Genomic DNA, 17,128 nt, shown 5'->3' with positions numbered 1-17,128 from the left:
TCCCCCAACCCCTGGGGGCCCCCCTCCCCCCAGCCCACCCAATCCGAACGGGCCCCCGACTGGCTCGCGTGGAGAATGCCCAGCGTTGCCACGATCTGATGTTGGCGACTGTGACGCGCTCCCCAGGCGAGACATTTGGAACGTGAAGCCAGGGCCGGGGCTGGAGGCGGTTTGGGGTGTTATCTGATTCAGGCTGGCTACGGTTGCAGAATGGGGTTCCTGACTGGCTTCCAGCTTCGTGTGTAAAGAGGCAAGATGAGAATGGAGAGTGCCGCCCGCATCGCGGTGGAGGTACTGGCTTTGTCGTTTCTAAGTGATGACACATCCCGTGACCTAGGTTCTTTTGAGGAATGACTTTTTTTTTGTTGTTGTTGGTGCTAGTTTCCAAATTGTCACGTGGCCAGGCTTTTTATAGGCTTTCAGAACCCTGATGAAACCAATAGAATGTGATGGCTTTTGGAAAATTAAACAAAAAAAATTTTTAACTTGTCTGTCCTTTAGTCTCTGCCACGGTGGTAATGGAAAATTTCTAAATTGCCTATAATCTCAAAAAACCGGTTCTTGGAACTAAACTTGTAGACGTGAAGGAAACCCACAACTCCTCAGTGTGGGACTTTTCAGAAGACTGTTCTTAGGTTCTCGGTTAGAAACTTTTGTTGAAGTTATCACTACTTGTCTGGAACTCTCAGTATCTTATTTATATTTACAAATCGGAGACAGTGGTGGGGCAGTCTGGTGCTAGCAGTATTTCTGTGTAGAAATTTTAGTAAATTCCTCCTGCTTATACTAGAATGTTTCTGACTTGGTGATTTCTTATTTTCCAGAGTTTTGTGGTGTGGGATATTTTTGGTTTAGCATTTGTGAGGCTAAAGTGGACCAATGAAACTAAGTAGACTAGAACATTTTTTGGCCTTGATTCCAAGCTGGGTTCTTGGAGATTAGGAAAATACTTTAATGCTGCTCCCTCTTTTCCAACTTCTTTTTTCTTTTCCCATTTCAGCCACTTCTTCCATCCAGAATACACTACTCTGGAGGCCTGAAGATAAGTTCCTTTGGTTTTAGAAGTTAAATTTTAACCTCCCCTCATTTCTTGGGCAGCCGCTCTGGCATTGGCTGTTCTCTGTGTGTAAATCCTGTACATACATCATTTAATTGAATTTTCACAGCCTTTCTGTGTTATTAGCTCCATTTCACAGACGAGGAATTTGCTGGGACATTGGAGGGTTAGGTCTGTTTCCCGCAATCACACAGGGCAGAGCCAGGATTCAAAGCAGGCCTGTGTGAGTTTAGAGTGGTAGTTCTCAACTGGGGCCCTTGATGATGTCTCCAGGCATTTTGGGTTCACTCTTGAGAAGGAGTACTGCTGGCATCTGGGGGGCGGGTAGAGGCCAGGAATGCTGCTCAACTCTCCAGTGCACAGGGCAGGTCCCGCATCGGAGTTGTCTGGCCCAAAATGTCACTATGCAGGGGCCGAGAAAGCCTGCTTTACAGCAGTCTGTAACCTCAGAGCTCAGGTTTCAGCACGTCTGTAGTTTTTCAAATGCAACGGCCTTTTCCTATTTAGGAGAACTCATTTTAAGAAAGAGCAGCGGGGAAATTTGAGAACTTGAAGAGATTTCCCTTGACTAAGGCATATACATTCATTGGAAAGATGGAGTGAGCAAATAATTTCTGATAACAGAATCCAATTTTTAAGGCAAAAGTGGCAAAAGGACCTCGAGAGCCATTCAGATCCATGGAAGTAGACTTAGGGAGTTTGGTTGCTGTATTATTCCAGTTGTCAATAAGCATTTTCTGAGTCGCCTGTCATGCACTGATAGGCGCTGCTGATATGAAGGGGAGCATACAGTCTAATCACAATCATAAGATCAAGTTCTGACTTGTCCTGGAACCAAATTTATTGTGTGGGTTGCTCAAGGTCGGGGGTCAGGTGTCATTAAAAAAGCATTGACCTATGAACCAGGAGGTCATCTTTTGATTCCTAGTCAGGACACATGCCAAGGTTGTGGGCTAGATCCCCGGTGTGGGGCGTGCAGGAGGCAGCTGATCAATGATTCTGTCTCATCATTGATGTGTCTCTCCCTCTCCCTCTCCCTTTCTCTCTGAAATCAATAAAAATATATTTAAAAAAATACCACACTCTAGCTGGGTGGCTCAGTTGGTTGGAGAGTCATCCTGTACAACCAAAAAGGTTGCTGGTTCGATTCCTGGTCAGGGCACATAGCTAGGTTGCAGGTTTGATCCTCAGTTGGGGCATATATCAGAGGCAACCAATTGATGTTTCTCTCTCTCTAAAAAAAAAATCAGTGAAAAAATATCCTCTGGTGAGGATTTAAAAAAACCTCAATGGGTGCATACCCACACACAGGTACCTGTATCATAGTATTTACTGTGCGAAGACTTAGGTGAAATGAGGAAATGTAGATACGCTTTTGGTAGCTTTGTAGGTTGACCACATGTGAATGTTTACAAGAAACAAATTGAGTAGCCATTATAGTTGAGCATAAAATTTCTTAAATTTCCCCTCAGTAGACAATAGTCATGCATGCATTTTATCATGGAAATCAAGAAATACATGATGAAAATATTTTTTTAAATGGCCTTTGCATCATTTTCTTTTGCATCTTCCAGCCCGTTTTCATCATGCCTATCTAAGACTAGGCCCTTCAATATAGGTACCGCTTCATTCTGGCGGCAGGTGTAACTTTTAGGTGAACTCTGGGAGTGATTGATTGAGGAATCCCAAAGGGCTGGCTCTTGTTTGAGGAATCTGTGAAGGGGTTATTCATGCAGCCAACATGGCATCTTTTGTGCGTAGCTTTGCTTTTTGACTCATGCTCAAGGACAGCGTGTTCTTTGTTAATGAATAGATTTCTCTGCCTCTCATCAGGAGTTGTCTGCTGTGGGGGATGCTAAATTATACACCTAAAGTGGATTGCTAGCTCATGGATCTAACAAAGGAATGTGTGTTCTTTTCTTTCTGGAGGCGTTTTATTCTGGGAAGGGGAATTGGTGCAGGGAGAACATCCATTGGCCTCTGAGGAGTCTTGCTTGATCTGTAGTTGGCTTGGCTGCTCTGGCCAAATTAGGTCACCGCATTTCTTCTTCCTTTTTTTTAAAAAAGTTTTTATTGATTTTGAGAGAGGAAGGAAGAGAGAGAGAGAGACAGAGACATCCACATGAGAGAGAAACATCAGCGGGCTGCCTTCTGCACACCCCCTACTGGGCATCAAGCCTGAAACCTGGGCTCAGAAACCCAGGCATGTGCTGACCGGAAATTGAACCAGTGACTTCCTGGTGCATGGGACCACGCTCAATCAACTGAGCCACACTGGCGGGCCACCTTTCTTTTTATGAGATCACATGACTAAGTAGAGACATCAGATTATTGGTTTCCAAGTAGTTCTTCCCCAGGCAATTTGTTGGTTACATCAGCAGGAGGAAATAAGCCAAGTGGAATTGTGTGTGTGTGTGAGTGTGTTTGAAATGTGTCTCACTTGAAAGCTAGCTAGGTAATAAATTTGTTAGTCAAAACCAAGGACAAGAAAATAGGGCTTGTGATTAAGTAGGTCATCAACAGAGACTATTTATTAAGGATTTTGACGGGTGAGGGGTGAACTCACAAAACGCCTCATGGAGTTTGGAAAGCTGTGATGCAAACGAAAGGCCAGAATGCCTGAGGGAGGACCACGGGACTCAGGTGTGTAGGAGGAGGAAGCCTGGCTGCCTTGCGCTGGGAGGTGAGGCTGGAGGTAGTCCCAGGCGGTGTTTAGCAGGGAGCCTGGGGTTGCCTGGGCCTCCTCCATAATAACCTGGTGGAGAAATCTATTTTCCAAAGTGCATCTTGATATTGTACATGTTGTCAAGTTGAGCTCTGTGTATTTCCACATTCTGGATTATTCCATCACTTTTTGTTTCTCTCTGACCGTGATGGGTCCAGGGTTTGAATGCTGCTGTGTATCATGAACGTGGAGAGGATGATTAGCTGTACATGAATGTAAGTAAGGTAACAGATCAGCATGGGATGGAGAGAGACAGCTGTATGTTTTGGAAGAAATGTGTAAGTGAAGCAAACAGTGGAGGCTTCACTGACCCCAGCTCATTTCATCGTGAGGAGTCTGGACACAGACTTCACTTTTGTCCCAGGCCTGCTGCCTTACAAATGTATGTTATTGTTTGACAAGGGATGGAGGAACAGTAGGGCACAACTTGATTCATTCATCCCATGGCCACAGTCATTATCCAGGTGTGAAGGGTAGCAGAGCAGTGTAAACTAGCAAACGGAACTGTTCAGTGTAAATTGAACTAACACTTTAAGTTCCAAATTCATATGCATCGTATTCGGCTTTTGGGTCCAGAGGCGAAGTTAGTTTTTAGGTTAGTTTTCATAAGCATGGTTGTGTTATCAGTGTGAGAGAAGCCTGAAAAAAACCTTAGAGATTTCTGTTTCTAGAACTTGCTATGTAAAGCTCTAATAGAAGAATGCTTAAATGATATAACAGGCTCAAAAAAGTTCGAACCTACTGGGGTATGTATGCTATAAGGTGACTGCGCTAGTCTTTGCAGCTTCAGGCTTGTGTAATCAGAGCAGTGATTAGATGAATATGCGTAAAAATACATACATGGTTTAGTTGCAAGTCAGAACAGAAGAACTGCTTGAGATCCATACGTTAGTAAATGCAGAGCATTCTCCAATGAGTTCCAGTCTTCTTAAATAAAATTTCATAAATAGTTGTTTTGGAGCAAACAGCTGCCACCCTCCTATCCTGTTCCACATTCATATGTGAGCAGTACTTGAGCTTCTCACACCAACCCTGGCAAACCAGATTTGCAAAGATATGACGTCATTGAAAGGAATGTGCTATGATGTAATGCTGAAACTGGGAACTCCCTTGAGAGCCAGTTTGCATGGTGTCCTGCAGGTGTCCAGTACCTCAATGGTTCCCTCAGAAATTTAAAGCAGCCCGCCCTGCCCGTTTCCTATGCAAACTGTCCCCTGATCTCCTCTCCCTCATTGTCCATAGTGTTCCATTCCCATTTTCTGCTGCTCACACTTCTTTAGGAAATAGATCTTCTGGCGGAGAAAGGGGCCTCTGGGTGCAGAGGGGGGTTACGGGGTCTCCTGCCTCTCAGAGAATCCCTTGCGCTTCCGCCTGCCTGTCTGAATAAGTGTCAACAAGTGCGTTAGGTTTCCTCATCTCTCTCTCTCTCTCTCTCTCTCTCTCTCTCTCTTTTAATAGATTTTTATTGGTTTCAGAGAGGGAGAGGGAGAGAGAGAGAAACATCAATGATGAGAGAGAATCATTGATCAGCTGCCTCCTGTACACTCTCCACTGGGGATTGAGCCCACAACCCGGACATGTGCCCCTGACTGGAATTGAACCCAGGGCCCCTCAGTCCCCAGGCCAACGCTCTGTCTATTGAGCCAAACCAGCCAGGGCTCCTCTCTCTCTCTCTCTCTCTCTCTCTCTCTCTTTCTCTTTAAAAAAAAATATTCTTACTGATTTCAGAGAGGAAGAAAGAGTGACAGAGAGAAACAAACATCAATGATGAGAGATAATCGTTATCAACTGCCTCCTGCACGCCCCACACTGGGGATCGAGCCCGCAACCCGGACATGTGTCCTGATTGGGAGTCGAACCGTGACCTCCTGGTTCATAGGTCGACGCTCAATCACTGAGCCATGCCAGCTGGGCTCCTCATCTCTTTAGTTTGTCACTGGTGGACCATTTGTTTTCCATCTTCTCAATTTTGTTGCTGTTGCTCATCTGTAGTTCCCTCTTGTTGTCCTTTTAGGGTTTGTACATTTTTAGTCCTTTCTGCCATTTGGTGGGAGTGAAAGTAACACATACTTGACCTGCCCTGTTTGGTTAGACTGGGGAAAGCTGTTTAATCTTTGTGAACTTGCATTTATTGAACTATAAAACACGGGAGATAGTGTCCAACTTGCAGGTGATTTGAAGGTGCTATATGCCTACCAGATACAGTGCAACCTCAATTCTCGAACTAAATTTGTTCTGGAAGGCTATTCAAGAAGCAATTTGTTTGAAAACCAAATCAATTTTTTCCCCATTAGAAATAATGCAAACGGAATAAATTCGTTCCAGATCCCCAAATAACTCCCTGTTTTAACCTTTCTTATATACAGTATATGTCTAATGTACTGTTTAATCTATAATCACACATTCTTTCCTTAAACTTAGTGAACCACCCCCTACTAGCCTTAACCAACTCACTTTCTTTGCTTTTTCCCATATTGCTGCCTCCAAAATGCTGTCCCCAGCGAACTGCTTTTCATTTATCTAAATCAACAAGTTTTTCGACCTCTTCAGTCGCCTGTGATCATTGTTTCTTTTACACCCTTAGCAACATTAGCACTCTTTAAAATTATTTATTCAATTTATTGGAGTGACATTGGTGAACATGAACATATACGTTTCAGGTGTAGGTTTCTATGTTACAAGGTCTGTATGTTGCACCATGTGCCCACCGCCCAAAGTCAAATCTTCTCTGTCACCTTATATTGGGACCCTCTTGTTTCCCCACCCCCTTCCCTCTGGCAACCACCACACTGCTGTTTGTGTTCGGTTTTATGTCCCACATACGAGTGAAATCATATGTTATTATGATTCTTAGCTGTTTCTGACTGACTGCTTTCACTTAGCATAATGTTCTCAAGGTCCATCCATGTTGTTGCAAATGGCAGTATTTCATCCTTCCTTATGGCTGAGTAGTATTCCAATATGTATATGTACGACATCTTCTTTATCCAGTCCTCTATCAAAGGTCACTTTGGTTGCTTCCATGTCTTGGTCACAGTGAATAATGCAACATTAGCACTCTTGATGGCCTCTTTATGTTTTAAAATTGTGCTAATCATCCATTTTGCCAACAAAAGCAACAAAACAAAACACACACACACACACACACACACACACACACACACACATGCGAAAATAGTCACAGCTCAATTTCCTGAGATGTTAACAAGGTGAGGTTTAACTGTAAACTGACTCATACTGGGCATTCTCTCCTTTGTGTGTGGCCTTTGTTTTGTCATGCTGGTGTATCAGCATGAAAGAGTTGTCAGGTCCACAACCCAGACATTTTTTTTCCATGAAAAACTTGGTAGAGAACCGAAATGGGGGACATTGGAGACTGAAGTTTGACTGTATTTGGTAAACAGTGGCGGCTAATGTTATTCCAGTCATAGCATTTGTTATTTGAGCAAACATGACAATAGCAATAGGTAGGGAAGTGGACATGTTTCTTGTGTTGGTGAATGAAGGGGGTAAGAGAGATTTTTGGAAATGGGGGAAATAATTAGTTTGGTTTTAGTTAAGTTGAATTTGAACTGCCAGCAGGGTACCAGATGAATCTATAATAATAAAAGGGTAATATGCTAATTAGACCAGATGTCTCCCGGATGTCATTCCAGACGTCCTTCCTGACAAAGCCAGGGCTGGAAGGAAGCCAGCCCGGGTCCCGGGGGGCCGGGGAGCGGCCGGAGGAGGGAAGCCTGGGTCCCGGGTGCCAGAGGGAAGCCGGTGCTGGCAGCTGGGGGAAGGAAGACCTATGCTTGCATAAATTTTCGTGCATTGGGCCTCTAGTATATTATAAAAGGGGTTGGAATTCTTGTCTGGCCCCGACGGGGTGGGTGGGTGGAGGTGGACTTTAGTTTTGAAATCACTGGGTTTTATATCCCAGGAAGATATGGTTTGGGAAGAGGTAACGGCTTCAACCTTGCCATATACTAATGTTAAGAGCTTGTTAGAAAAGGGAGCCGTCTAGGTTGCTGAAAGCTAAGGGGGTGGTGAAAGCCAGAGAAGGTGGAAACTGTTGTCAGGGGTAGTTTTATGGACCATTAAGTCGGAAGCATTTTCAAGGTCATTGCTAGGCTGTGGCTGAGTCCTGGCTAAGACTGGAAGGTTTTCCGTCTCCAGCTAGAGGTGTGCTACTTTGCAAGATTCTTTCCCAATTGAGTCTCCTTTGCCTTGTTTGTTTAAAAAATGCTTATTTAGGGGCTTAGGATGTGGTTGTTGGCAATGCATTTTATGGTGGGGTCTTGAATTCAGTGATACTAGTAAAGGTTAAATTAAAACAAGCCCAAAACAATAGATTTCTTTATTTTTCACTAAACAGGCAAATTGAAATACATGGTACAAAAAAAGGTAAGATTATTGTAAAATGAAATGGACAGAATAAATATTCTATTTAATTTTCCATCTATGATAATTTCACAATAAAAATCATAGTTTGCTTTGTAAAAAACAAACAAAAAATGCCTGAGTACCCTTTCAAGATTTTATGTCATGACACATGGCTACATCCGAGAGAATTCACTACTAGGTGGGCCTCAGGTGGGGACACTGGTTAGCCATGAGGGTCGTTTCTAGAAGCATACACTGTGAAGCCCTAAGAGAAGCACTTTTCTCTTTATTCGCTTTAGGAGTGCATATGCCATAGGCCAGTGATGGCGAACCTATGACACGCGTGTCAGAGGTGACACGCGAACTCATTTTTTTGGTTGATTTTTCTTTGTTAAATGGCATTTTAATATATAAAATAAATATCAAAAATATAAGTCTTTGTTTACTATGGTTGCAAATATCAAAAAATTTCTATATGTGACACAGCACCAGAGTTAAGTTAGGGTTTTTCAAAATGCTGACATGCCGAGCTCAAAAGGTTCGCCATCACTGCCATAGGCCGTTTATCTAAGGACTAAGGAAAAGCCTTTGGACTGGCCATTGGGAGTTGTCTAGGGACTCCTGCATATATAGGAGTCGGGGGATGAAGTTGGGAGCCTGTGTGTAGTGAGCAGAGTGGAGGGTGATCAGGCATAGTCTGAAATGGGTAGTGATGGCACAGTAAGGTTAGGCATGGAAAGGTTTTTGTAAGCAAAGTCAGCTTCATTACCTTGGTGGGGACAAACAGGCATCGTTGATGGAGAAGTAGGATGAAGTGAACTTTCTAGAAAGCTACCTGCAGCACTCTTACATTCTTCTCATTTTCTTTTTTTAAAAAAATATTTTTATTGATTTCAGAGAGGAAGGGAGAGGGAGAGAGAGATAGAAACATCAATGATGAGAGAGAATCACCGTTCGGCTGCCTCCTGCACGCCCCGCACCGGGGATCGGGCCCACAACCTGGGCATGTGCCCCAGCCGGGAATTGAATGGTGACCTCCTGGTTCATAGGTCGATGCTCAACCTCTGAGCCACGCCTTCTCATTTTGACCTGGTGACAACTTCACTGCAGACTCGGGGCCTTTAATCTAGCAGAGTCCTGTGTGCCAGACATAAAGCTGTCCTCTTGAAATATATCTGCTTGGGAAATTTCCACTTCCCTTACTTAATTTCTCTAACAGCCAAGGAGTTCCACTTTGCTGTGGCTTCATCCCTCGTGGGCAGTGTTGGTAGACGAACTCTTCCCTGAGTAGATTTGGAAGACCTCCAGCCCTGACACTTTTCTGCTTCAAATTAAAGACATCTGGTTTCTTATCTAATTTGAGAGGACTCAGAACCAACATTTCCTTAAGCTACAGCAGATCATTGCAGATCATGCTTAATTTGTGTTTAGCTGCTCTACTGTATATTGTTCTAACATGCATATTCAAATTCATTTCTTTTATAATGCATTCTTCCTGAAATAGCCAGTCTAATTCCCAGTACCGTATCTCTGTCTTTTGATCTGTATTTGTTTCTTTGCATTTTAATTCTGTCTCCCCAAATGAAACCTTGAACTCCATTCTTTTCCTTATTGTCAAGCACTGTAAGTGCCTTTTCCTGTAAGTGTCTTAATACAGGTAGATACATTTATGCTTGTTTCTCTTAAGGTCTCATTAAGCACAACAAACATTATCTTCACTTCCAGGATTAGCAGTTTCCTGTAAGTCTGTTCACTGAACCATCACAGTTCATGGTCATAATATTAATAACATCTCATGAGTGAGGGAGAGAAGAATAGGAAATAGTGATGCCAAGTAAAGACGAAAGTGAGAGTGTCATGAGCTACACAAATGGGTCACACATGATATATGAATGATGCAGACACGTATCCATCATTTCTTGAGGTCCAGATTCCTTTAAGAATCTGATGAGCCCTAGCTGGTTTGGCTCAGTGGATAGAGCGTTGGCCTGTGGATTGAAGGGTCTCGGGTTCGATTCTGGTCAAGGGCACATGCCCGGGTTGTGGGCTCGATCTCCAGTAGGGGTCATGCAGGAGGCAGCCAATCAATGATTCTCTCTCATCATTGATGTTTCTCTCCCTCTCCCTTCTGAAATCAATAAAAATATATTTTAAAAAAGAATCTGATGAAACCTTTTTTGACTCTTTCCAGAGAAAAGCTCCAGCTCACATGCTTCCATTCCTGCACTCATCCTTATTTCACATGTGATTCTAGGTGCATTTTCTCCCTGCAGCTCCTTCATGGACTCCCAGGTAAGCACACACTATATGCACACTGTTGAATGCAGAACTCATGTAGCAATTTAAATGTAAACTAACCGAAATGAAATAAAATTAAAAATCCAAGCCCAGCTGCTGTGAGTCAGTGGTTGAGCATCGACCCATGAACCAGGAGGTCACGGTTTGATTCCTGGTCAGGGCAAATGCCTGGATTTTGGGTTCCATCCCCAGTGGGGGACATGCAGGAGGCAGCCATTTGATGATTCTCTCTCATCATTGATGTTTCTCTCCCTCCCCCTTCCTCTCTGACATCAATAAAAACATTTTTAAAAAATTCCAAAAAAAAAAAATTCTGTTCCTCAGTTGGATCAGCCACATTTCAGGTGCTCAGTAGCCATGTATGGTGAGTAACTACCGTATCGGACAGTGCAGATATAGAATGTTCCCATCATTGCAGACAAAGTTCTGTCAGATATTGCTGCTCTACAGTTTCAGGATGGTTTAAGAAGATTTACTTCCTTAACCAAATCTCTTCTTTCCTCTTCTCCTTTCCCACTCGCTCCACAATTGTTAATGATTAGTGTACCTACAGCCCTGCCTTGTTTTAAGCAAAATTGTAGGTATTTCCTAAAAGTTTAATTAGATGACTCATCTTCAGAAAAGAGATTGATTGAAATGAATTCTTTAGACAGGTTGAGCTGCTCTGATGTGAAGTGTGGTTTGACTTCAGTATTTTTCCTCTCTAGCTGTCTCTGTGAGGTACTACTCAGTGATAGACTAGGATCATTTAGTTCATCTGGCAAGTTGTGCCTCCAAATTGGTCTATTCCTATGGTATTTTGCCTAATTCTTCCTTTTTTTTTTCCTGGCTGACATCTTGCAGTAGAGATAGACTTAATTACTTCGTTGACTTGCTTCTTGCTTATATATTTCAGCAAGGCAACCAGGAAGACCAGAAACAAAAGAGTGGAATATCTATATTAAGATACTCTAAGGAAATATAGCTCCAGTAAAAATGGAAATAATTTAGAGATTATCCATGCCTTTATTTCCTTGGTTAGTTTCTTTGAGCCTCCTCAATTTCTCAAGCTTTGAAATGAAATAAGTGGTATGCCTCTAACTAGGACATTTAGGGTGATTGAAAAGGTATGTGTTTTTTGGAAAAAAATGTTTCTAAATTTAAACCAAGAGTGATAAATTCAACTTAAGTGTTTGGAAGTGAGAACTAGTCAAGGGGTCACAGAGTATGTGTTTCAAACTCTGAAATTTTGAGAACAGCAGTGTACAAACCCAGCCTACTCTCCCTTTGGCTGCTTGTTAGAGGAATGCTGCTTTTTTGCAACCTTGTACTTTTTGCAGCCAGTAATACTAATTTTAAAGTGGTTTTCTCATTAGACTTGCAAGTAAGAATCAATTTTTTTGTCCTTTCCCATGCATTTTAATAGACCTCAAAAGTAAAATGGGGGAGGAACTGATTGATTAGAGAAACAAAGAACTGTAAGTACAGAAAGTACAAATAGAAAAATAAGAATAGCCCTAGCCAGTTTGGGTCAGTGGATAGAGCGTCAGCCAGCGGACTGCAGGGTTCTGGGTTCAATTCTGGTCAAGGGCGCATACCTCTGTTGCAGGCTCTGGCCCTGGTTGGGGCTTGTGTGGGAGGCAACCAATCGATATGTCTCTCACATTGATGTTTCTCTCTCTGTCCCTCTCCTCCCTTACACACACTCTCTCAAAATCAATGGAAAAATATCCTCTGGTGAGGATTAATAAAACAAAACAAAATAAGGATAGAATAATAACAAGAATAAAGGAGGAAGTAATTTACTTTGGTCTCAGTTTTAACACTTCTTTGGTACCTCACCATATGTAAAGTTTTGTATATGATGTTGTAGAACAAAATAAGGGCAAATGAATGGTGGCATTCGGTGTTGTGTGTCCCTCCCAGGGAGTTGGACAGACTCAGACACAGCAGACTGTTTAGAGCATAAGTGAGTGAGAGCTGCGATAGGGGTGGAAAGGATTAGAGGGAAGAGAAAGATTAGGCAGGGGAGGCATAGAAGGCTTGGATGAAGGCTCTGAACTAGGCCTTTGCATGACTGGGATATTCATAGCCATCCAGGTATAGGGAGGGGCCTCCCAGGCCAAGATAAGGGCCTGAGCAAAGGCTGGACAGTAAATACCCGTGATAGGGTTGGGGGTGGTGACTTGTAGGGTTATACTTGGGGCAGGCTTGTAAGATGATTCTCTCTCATCATTGATGTTTCTCTCCCTCTCCCTTCTGAAATCAATAAAAATATATTTTAAAAAAGAATCTGATGAAACCTTTTTTGACTCTTTCCAGAGAAAAGCTCCAGCTCACATGCTTCCATTCCTGCACTCATCCTTATTTCACATGTGATTCTAGGTGCATTTTCTCCCTGCAGCTCCTTCATGGACTCCCAGGTAAGCACACACTATATGCACACTGTTGAATGCAGAACTCATGTAGCAATTTAAATGTAAACTAACCGAAATGAAATAAAATTAAAAATCCAAGCCCAGCTGCTGTGAGTCAGTGGTTGAGCATCGACCCATGAACCAGGAGGTCACGGTTTGATTCCTGGTCAGGGCAAATGCCTGGATTTTGGGTTCCATCCCCAGTGGGGGACATGCAGGAGGCAGCCATTTGATGATTCTCTCTCATCATTGATGTTTCTCTCCCTCCCCCTTCCTCTCTGACATCAATAAAAACATTTTTAAAAAATTCCAAAAAAAAAAAATTCTGTTCCTCAGTTGGATCAGCCACATTTCAGGTGCTCAGTAGCCATGTATGGTGAGTAACTACCGTATCGGACAGTGCAGATATAGAATGTTCCCATCATTGCAGACAAAGTTCTGTCAGATATTGCTGCTCTACAGTTTCAGGATGGTTTAAGAAGATTTACTTCCTTAACCAAATCTCTTCTTTCCTCTTCTCCTTTCCCACTCGCTCCACAATTGTTAATGATTAGTGTACCTACAGCCCTGCCTTGTTTTAAGCAAAATTGTAGGTATTTCCTAAAAGTTTAATTAGATGACTCATCTTCAGAAAAGAGATTGATTGAAATGAATTCTTTAGACAGGTTGAGCTGCTCTGATGTGAAGTGTGGTTTGACTTCAGTATTTTTCCTCTCTAGCTGTCTCTGTGAGGTACTACTCAGTGATAGACTAGGATCATTTAGTTCATCTGGCAAGTTGTGCCTCCAAATTGGTCTATTCCTATGGTATTTTGCCTAATTCTTCCTTTTTTTTTTCCTGGCTGACATCTTGCAGTAGAGATAGACTTAATTACTTCGTTGACTTGCTTCTTGCTTATATATTTCAGCAAGGCAACCAGGAAGACCAGAAACAAAAGAGTGGAATATCTATATTAAGATACTCTAAGGAAATATAGCTCCAGTAAAAATGGAAATAATTTAGAGATTATCCATGCCTTTATTTCCTTGGTTAGTTTCTTTGAGCCTCCTCAATTTCTCAAGCTTTGAAATGAAATAAGTGGTATGCCTCTAACTAGGACATTTAGGGTGATTGAAAAGGTATGTGTTTTTTGGAAAAAAATGTTTCTAAATTTAAACCAAGAGTGATAAATTCAACTTAAGTGTTTGGAAGTGAGAACTAGTCAAGGGGTCACAGAGTATGTGTTTCAAACTCTGAAATTTTGAGAACAGCAGTGTACAAACCCAGCCTACTCTCCCTTTGGCTGCTTGTTAGAGGAATGCTGCTTTTTTGCAACCTTGTACTTTTTGCAGCCAGTAATACTAATTTTAAAGTGGTTTTCTCATTAGACTTGCAAGTAAGAATCAATTTTTTTGTCCTTTCCCATGCATTTTAATAGACCTCAAAAGTAAAATGGGGGAGGAACTGATTGATTAGAGAAACAAAGAACTGTAAGTACAGAAAGTACAAATAGAAAAATAAGAATAGCCCTAGCCAGTTTGGGTCAGTGGATAGAGCGTCAGCCAGCGGACTGCAGGGTTCTGGGTTCAATTCTGGTCAAGGGCGCATACCTCTGTTGCAGGCTCTGGCCCTGGTTGGGGCTTGTGTGGGAGGCAACCAATCGATATGTCTCTCACATTGATGTTTCTCTCTCTGTCCCTCTCCTCCCTTACACACACTCTCTCAAAATCAATGGAAAAATATCCTCTGGTGAGGATTAATAAAACAAAACAAAATAAGGATAGAATAATAACAAGAATAAAGGAGGAAGTAATTTACTTTGGTCTCAGTTTTAACACTTCTTTGGTACCTCACCATATGTAAAGTTTTGTATATGATGTTGTAGAACAAAATAAGGGCAAATGAATGGTGGCATTCGGTGTTGTGTGTCCCTCCCAGGGAGTTGGACAGACTCAGACACAGCAGACTGTTTAGAGCATAAGTGAGTGAGAGCTGCGATAGGGGTGGAAAGGATTAGAGGGAAGAGAAAGATTAGGCAGGGGAGGCATAGAAGGCTTGGATGAAGGCTCTGAACTAGGCCTTTGCATGACTGGGATATTCATAGCCATCCAGGTATAGGGAGGGGCCTCCCAGGCCAAGATAAGGGCCTGAGCAAAGGCTGGACAGTAAATACCCGTGATAGGGTTGGGGGTGGTGACTTGTAGGGTTATACTTGGGGCAGGCTTGTAAGCGAGGTTGGATAGCTCTTTGAATGCCATGTTCAACATTTTGTATAATAAAAATCATAAAGACATAAGTGGGTTTAGTTTGGAGACAATTAGATCCATGACCAATAAAAATGTCCACCTTTAATTAAACATTCCTGTTAAGAGATTTATATTCTCCATGCCTGGGTCTGAATCCCTCTTGGTCTGTTGTGGTATATGATTTTGGAAACCAGCAAGGGGTTGGAGAAGGCCAGAGAAAAGGCTACTACTGATGAACTATCCATAAGCAATTGATAGTGCAGGATAAAAGTCCACAGTGGAAGAGTTGGAAAAATAGTATTATAAAAAGGAAAGGGTTGACATACAGTGCTGTCTTTTTATCTTTAGTTTTGAGGTATCTGCTTCCCATTGAGATTAGTGTGTGCCGTATAGGTGTGTTGGTGCCAGCACATGGTATTGTAATCCTAAAATAGTATCTATTGTGCTTAGAACTGGTTTATTTAAAAGGACACTGCTGCCCTGACCGGTTTGGCTCAGTGGATAAAGCGTCGGCCTACGGACTCAAGGGTCCTAGGTTCGATTCCGGTCAGGGGCATGTACCTTGGTTGCGGGCACATCCCCAGTGGGGGGCGTGCAGGAGGCAGCTGATCGATGTTTCTCTCTCATCTGTGTTTCTAACTCTCTCTCCCTCTCCCTTCCTCTCTGTGAAAAATCAATAAAATATATATTTTTTTAAAAAAGACACTGCTGCAGGGACAAGGAGATTATTTGTGGCTCTGTAAATCTCATTTTAGGGTCTTGTTGCTAATAAGACCTTAGGCTGTGTGTGTATATCTCTATCTATCTATCTATCTATCTATCTATCATCTATCTATATTCTTTATATAATTCACCATAAAATTCATCCTTCTAATATGTACAGTACAATGGTTTTTAGTATAATCACAAAGTTGAGCAACTATCACCACTCTCTAATTCCAGAATATATTCACGCTCCCACAAAAGATACCTGTAGTCATTAGCAGTCACTCTTCATTTACCTCTCCCCTCATTCCCTGAAACCACAAATCTATTTTCTATCTATAGATTTGCCTGTTCTGAACATTTCATATCAGTGGAATCATATAATATGTAGCCTTTTGTGTCTGGCTTCTTTCACTTAGCATAATGTATTTGGGGTTTATCCATTCATCAGTTGATGAATATTTGGGTTGTTTCTGCTTTATGGCTATTATGAATAATGCTGCTATAAATGTACACGTACAAGTATTTATGTGGATGCATTTCTTAATTTCTCTTAGGTATATGCTTAAGAGAGGAATTGCTGGGTCGTATGGTAACTGTGTTTAACTTTTTTTGTTTGTTTTTGTTAATCCTCACCCGAGGATATTTTTCCATTAATTTTTAGGGAGAGTGGAAGAAAGAGGGAAAGACAGAGAAACATCTATGTGAGAGAAACACATTGACTGGTTGCCTCCTGCATGAGCCTCGACCAGGGCCCAGGCCAGGGAGGAGCCTGCGACTAAGGTACATGTCCTTGACCGGAATCGAACCCGGGACCCTTTGGTCTGCAGGCTGGCGCTCTATCCACTGAGCCAGGCTGTTATTCATTATCATTGCACCAGTTTACATTCCCATCAGCAGTGTATGAGGGTTACAGTTTCTCCACAACCTCTTCAACACTTGTTATGGTCTGTCTTTTTTATTCTAGCTGTCCTAGTGGGTGTGAAGTTTTCATTGGCATTTCTCTACTGGCTATTGATGTTGACCATTTTCCCTTATCTTTAAGTTGGGCTGTTTTTTTTTATTGATGACTTGTAAGAGTTCTTTATATATTCTGGGTACAAGTCCCTTATCAGATATTTGTTTTCCAAATATTTCCTCCCATTCTGTTTGTTGTCTTTTCACTTTCTTGATAGTGTACTTTTAAGCACAAAAGTTTTTTTTTAATTAAATCTTTATTGTTCAGATTATTACATTGGTTCCTCTTTTTTCCCACCATAACTCCCCTCCACCCAGTTCCCTCCCCACCCTCCGCCCTCACTTCCCACCCACTGTCCTCATCCATAGGTGCACGATTATTGTCCAATCTCTTCCC

General features: G+C 42.2%; 1 protein-coding gene across 4 annotated transcripts in view; it reads left to right on the top strand.

Annotated features, from left to right (window-relative positions):
* The first annotated feature begins 166 nt into the window (after positions 1–166).
* Positions 167–17,128, top strand: part of RAB9A (RAB9A, member RAS oncogene family) — a 31,657-nt gene continuing 14,695 nt past the window's right edge. For 2 of the 4 annotated variants that reach the window (XM_005871889.2, XM_014544322.1), the window contains exons 1-3: positions 10,342–10,442; positions 11,344–11,554; positions 12,750–12,850. The gene's annotated coding sequence lies outside the window, so the exon portion shown is untranslated. Of the gene's footprint in view, positions 292–10,341; positions 10,443–11,343; positions 11,555–12,749; positions 12,851–17,128 lie in introns of those variants that run through there. The other 2 variants (XM_005871890.2, XM_014544323.1) reach the window with 2 other exon arrangements.

This window comes from Myotis brandtii, unplaced genomic scaffold (assembly GCF_000412655.1).
Source record: "Myotis brandtii unplaced genomic scaffold, ASM41265v1 scaffold359, whole genome shotgun sequence".
In the NCBI taxonomy this organism is placed as follows: Eukaryota; Metazoa; Chordata; class Mammalia; order Chiroptera; family Vespertilionidae; genus Myotis; species Myotis brandtii.
This window is presented reverse-complemented; position numbering and strand designations above follow the sequence as displayed.